Raw genomic sequence first — 5771 nt, 5'->3', positions numbered from 1 at the left:
TGTGTGTGTGTGTGTGTGTGTGTGTGTGTGTGTGTGTGTGTGTGTGTGTGTGTCAGATTTGTTACAACGAACTGACTCCTGCAATTATGGGGGCTGAGCAGTCTCAAGAGTTACAGTTGGCATGCTGAAGACCCAGGAGAGCCAATAGTATAAATTCCAGTCTGAAAGTCAGTAGGTTCGAGACCCAAGAAGAGCCAATGTTTCCTTTCGAGTCTGAAGGTAGGAAATAATAATGTCCCAGTTCCAAGGCAGTCAGGTAGGAGTTCCTTCTTACTCACTGGAGGGTCAGGCTTTTTGTTCTCTTTAGGCCTTCAACTGATTAGATGAGGCTCACCCACATTAAGGAGGGCAATCAACTTTCCTCAGTCTACCAATTCAGATGTTAATCTCACCCAGAAACACTCTCATGGCTACACCTAAAATAATGTTTGACCAAAATTCTGGGCACCCTGTGGTCCGGCCAAGTTGACATATACAAATCACAGTTTCCTTTGTATATAATGAATAAATTTCTCCCTATGAATCTAGAATTGTTTTAGTACAGATGAACCACAGTTGAAAAAGCCCAGTTTAGAGGAAATAAAGGGATAGAGGGACAAGCTAAATGGCATACAAGGAAATAATCAGAAAAATCCAGAATGTAGGTTATTCTATAAAATAACTAACCTGGTTTCTTTAAAAAGTCAATGTCAAAAAAATAAATGGTGGGAGAGACTTTTCTAGAATAAAAGAGACATAACAACCAAATACAATTTGTGAATCTTGTTTAGATTCTCGTTCTATAAAAAAGAGCTATAAAAGGTATTTTGAAGGAAATCTAAATATGGACTGGATATTAGATGATATTAAGAAATTACTGTAGGGGCATCTGGCTGGTTCAGTCGATTAAGTGCCCAACTTTTTTTTTTTTAAGATTTTATTTACTTAGAGAGAGAGAGAGAGAGAGAGAGCGCAAGTGTGTGCTCATGTGTGCACTCTTGCATGAGTGAGGGAAGGGGAAGGAGCAGAGGAAGAGGGAGAGAAAGAATCCCAAACTGAGCTCAGGGCCCAACCCGGGGCTTGATCCCATAACCCTGAGATGACCTGAGCCGAAATCAAGAGTGGGATGCTCAACCGACTGAGCCACCCAGGAGTCCCGAAACATCTGACTCTTCGTCTCAGCTCAGGTCTTGATCTCAGGGTTGTGAGTTCAAGTCCTGTGTTGGGCTCCACGCTGGGCATGGAGCCTACTTTAAAAAAAAAGAAAGAAAAGAAATTATTGTAAACTTTCTTAGATGTGAAAATGGCACTGTGGTTATTTTTAGGAGGTGTATACTGAAGCATTTAGGGGTGAAGTCATTCTAAAACTTATTTTCAAGCATTTTAGCCAAAAAAAAAGCCCCAACCCTCATATATATATGGATAAAGCGAAAGTGGCAAAATGTCAACAATGGTTAAGTCTAGGCGGTGGGCATATGGGTGAGCATTATGGTATTCTTTCAACTTCCCGTATGTCTTAACATTTTTGTAATAAGCTGCTGGGAATGAGGCTGAGAGTAGGGGACACCTGGTGAATCTGATTAAATCACAGGCATGGGAGGGGTCAATAATGCTCGACTTGGAAAAATCTCTTCATTCTGTGAGGCTCGGAGTAGTATTTGGGGCTGAATTGTGTCCCCCCACCCCCACCCCAAATTCATATGTCGAATCCTAACTCCCCGTACTTTAGCATGTGACTATCTTTAGAGATAGGGCCTTTACAGAGGTAATTAAGGTCAAATGAGGTCACTGGGGGTAGTGTCCTTATAAGAAGAAGAAATTTGCACAGAGGCTGGAAGAGAGAAAAGACAATGTGCTATGAACTAAATGTTTGTGTCCCCCCCAAATTCATATTCAGCCCCCACCCCCGCCACCCCAATGTGATGCTATTTGGAGATGAAGCCTTTGGGAGATATTTAGGTTTCAAATAATTAGGTTTGCATGGTCATGAGGATGGGGCCCTGTTATGGACAGGATGTTTGTGTCTTCCATAATCATATGCTGAAACTACGTACCCCTCAGTGTGGTGGTATTAGGAGGTGGGGCTCTTGTGAGGTAGTTAGCGTTAGAGAGGCGGTGAGGGGAGAGCCCTCCTGAAGGGGAATAGTGTTCTTCTAAGAGTCTTGAGATAGCTTGGTTCCTCAGCTCCGCACTCTGCCCCGTGAGGGTGCCACAAGTTAGCAGGCACTCTGCAACCTGGAAGAAGGCCCCGGTCAGAACGTGACCAGTGCAAGCACCTTGCGTCTGGGACTCCCACAACTGTCGTTTGTAAGCCCCCCTCCCCCGTGTGGCGGTTTGTGCCAGAAGCCTGAGCTAAGACAGACCCTCCTGATAGGATTAGTGCTCTTCTAAGAAGAGGAGGAAACAACAGAACTCCGTACCATTCGAGGACGCAGTGAGAAGCCACCTCTGAGCTGGAGAGAGGGCCGTCACCAGCAAGTGACCTGGCCGGCACCCTGAGCTTGGACTTCCAGCCTCCAGAGCCGTGAGAAAACAAATGTGTGCTGTCTAAGCCCCCAGCCTGTGGTATTTGGTTCTGGCAGCGCAAGCAGACTAGGGCATGAAATGAAGACCCAAGAAGAAGACAGCTACATACAAGCCGAGGAGAGAGGCCTCAGAAGAAACTAACCCTACCAACAGCTTCACCTCAAACACGTCGTCTCCGTAACAGTGAGACAGTCCTGTCATTTAAGCCACTTCATTAGGTCAGCCCCAGCAAACCAATACAAGTATCACGCACCATTGTTTGCACTTCCTTTAAATGAGACACAGCTCTCCCACGGGAAAAAGAGTTCAAATGAGGCAAAGCTCACACTTTTCTGTGTTTTCCTCTGGTTAGGACAAGACAAGTTGGCAGCTAGAGGCCAGCCACCTGAGGGAGAGCAGAACGTGGAACGGGGACACACCCATGGGAGCCCCTTGGGGCTACCATAGTCTTCTACTTTGGAATCTTGACCATGGGCATAGAATTTGCTTTTTAATAATTATTTCCTCTTATTCTCCCATGCTAGTAATACAGTTGTATTTTAGGTTGTTTTGTTTTTTAAAGATTTTATTTTTAAGTAATCTCTACGCCCAACATGGGGCTCGAACTCACAACCCCGAGATCAAGCGTCACATGCTCTACCGACGGAGCCAGCCAAGATGCCCGAATGGAGTTGTAGTTTGTAACCAGGCTTCGAGGTGAAAAAGGTATATGCAATATTTGAAAGTAAGTTTCTCCTGTGGGAGTAAAGCCAGGAAATGGTCAACATTTGAGAGACGAGATCGGCGGTCTGTAGAAGCCCAGCACTCTGAGGGCATCCCTGCCCGTCTTCTAAGATGGTGTTGTGGAGGGAGGCCCAGACTCGAGCACAGACTTCCCCCCTTCCAAGTAAGAGCGGGAGACTGATCAGTGCCATTGGTATGGCCCGTTGGGGCCACACGCTCCTCATCTTGTAAAATGCACAGAACGCCACCGAGCTGGCAGGGACGAGGGCGGATCAGCACTCTTGGCTGTAGAGCCTGGGAACGAGGCCCGGACCCCGCAGACGGTGGCTGTCACCGCTGCTGCTGTTTGTTGGGAACACCCAGTAAAAGGTGGCAGAGGTGCAGCGTGAGGCAAATAGAAGCAAATAGAAAAGAAAGCTGCCATATACCGATGGCAGTTAAAATGATAGAAACAGAAAGTAGAACAGCTCCCAGATGCGGGGTGGGGGTAGGGGGGTGCTTGTGTAATCGGTGTAGAGTTTCAGTCTTGCAAGACGGAAAGAGTCGTGTAGATGGACAGTGGTGACACTTGCACCACGATGTGCACGTACTTAATGCCACTGAATCGTACACTTAAAAATGGTTACGATGATAAATTCTGTTATGTATGTTTTTCTACAATAAGGAAAAAAGCAAACAACAAAAAAAAGAAGCTACTTTATTATGCAGTATAGCCTGCTAGATAAAAACAGGGGAATGTTTAAAAAGCCAACAATGCTAAGCTGTTAAAAAGAATGGATGGATGTGGGGCATCTGGGTGGCTCAGTCGGTTAAGCGGCTACCTTCGGCTCAGGTCATGATCCCAGGGTCCTGGGATTGAGTCCTGCATCGGGCTCCTTGCTCAGCGGAGAGCCTGCTTCTCCCTCTCTGTCTGACCCTACCTCCCACTCATGCTCTCTCTCTCTCACATAAATAAATAAAATCCATAAAAAAATGGATAAACTTGAAAATGTACAAAAATGGAAATTCTACAGGGCAACTATTTCTATAAACAAAGTAAGACGACAGAAAACAAACGGGGAGAAATGTTTTCAATTTCTATCATTTCCGGGCTGAAGAAAAGGAAGTGCGTGCGTTAGGAGAGTGGCCTGCAAGAAGTCTAGAAAAGAGGAGCCCTGTGGAATATGCATTCTGCAGACTCCCTGGGGCTTTCCAGGGGCACCCACGGCGGGGCAGGTTGGTGGGACCAACAGCTCCTCAGGCCTCATAATGTCCCAGCTCAAATATCTCTCGGCATTCTCTGGATTTTTATGCTGAGATCTGTTTGGACACATATTAGGAAGCAATAAATGTTTATTGAAAGATTTCATATATGAGAGGGTATTGGTTTGCTAGGGCTGCCATAATGAAGTACCCCAAACTGGGTGGATTCGAACAGTGGACGTTCTATGGTTTGAGAGGCCAGACGTTTGAAATCAAGGCGTCAGCGAGGCCACACTCCCTTTACGTGCTCTCAAGAGGATCCTTGCCTGCCTCTTTCTCACCTTCTGGTGGCCCCCGGCGCTCCTTTTGGCCTTTGGCAGCATCCTCCTCCAGCCCCTGTCTCTCCTCATCTGTTGGGACACCGGTCGTTAGATTTGGGGCACACCATCTATCAAAGATGATGTCCTCTCAACACTTTTAACTGATTACATCTTCAAAGACCCAATTTTCAAATAAGGTCACATTCTGGAGTTCTGGTTGGGTCTGAATTTTTGGTGGACACTATTCAACCTACTACACAGAACTGTTTCAGTTGCAAATTACAGAAAACCCCATCTAAGTAGCTTAAACAAATAAAAATGATTATTTTTTTCCAAAATTACTATTGTTTTAAAAGATTTTATTTATTTGAGAGGGAGACAGAGATAGCAAGAGAGAGAGAGAGAGCACAGGCTCCTCTGAGCAGGGAGCCTGACGCGGGGCCTGATCCCAGGACCCTGGGATCATGACCTGAGCCGAAGGCAGACGCTTAACTGACTGAGCCACCCAGGCGCCCCTAAACATGATTATTGGGAGGATTAACAGAAAAGTCTAGGAGTGTGTGGAACTTCAAGAATGGCTTGACCAAGGAGTTCAGTTTCTCTCATTCAGACCTGTCTTGTATATGTTGGTCGCATTCTTAGGTTTCCATCTTGTGGCTTCCGACAACTCTATTCTCATATCATCCTTATTGGTAGCAACCCTAGTAAAAAGTATCTAGTATCTCTGCCTGAATACTGTCAGCAAACATTTCATGGATATCTTTGGTTTTGAAGATTTCATGCCCATCTTTAAACCAATCACTGTGGCCAGGCCTGAGTCTATACCTCAGCTCTAGAGCCAGGGGCAGATTCAGTCCCACTGGAAAGCACACAGAGGATGAGGGAGGGGTTTTCCCCAGAGTGAACTTGGGGTACTGTTTCCAGAGGTGTGAGGAGGTCCTAGGTAGTAAAAAGTGTAGCCATCCACTAGAATGTTGGTCTTCCCCCAACATCAAAGAGTTCCTGAGAGGCAACTCTGGTCTTCACATCTGTATTCCTGAA

At 45.9% G+C, this 5771-nt stretch overlaps 1 long non-coding RNA gene across 1 annotated transcript in view; it reads right to left on the bottom strand.

The window, feature by feature from the left end:
* Positions 1–3124, bottom strand: part of LOC141373917 (uncharacterized) — an 8689-nt gene extending 5565 nt beyond the window's left edge. Inside the window, exon 1 of the long non-coding RNA XR_012380372.1 lies at positions 2759–3124. This is a non-coding gene — a long non-coding RNA (uncharacterized lncRNA). The remainder of the gene's footprint in view (positions 1–2758) is intronic.
* Positions 3125–5771: the final 2647 nt, after the last annotated feature.

The sequence above is a fragment of the Callorhinus ursinus genome, unplaced genomic scaffold (genome assembly GCF_003265705.2).
Source record: "Callorhinus ursinus isolate GAN/ISIS: 27379988/994484 unplaced genomic scaffold, GSC_fseal_2.0 scaffold12, whole genome shotgun sequence".
Classification (NCBI taxonomy): Eukaryota; Metazoa; Chordata; class Mammalia; order Carnivora; family Otariidae; genus Callorhinus; species Callorhinus ursinus.
This window is presented reverse-complemented; position numbering and strand designations above follow the sequence as displayed.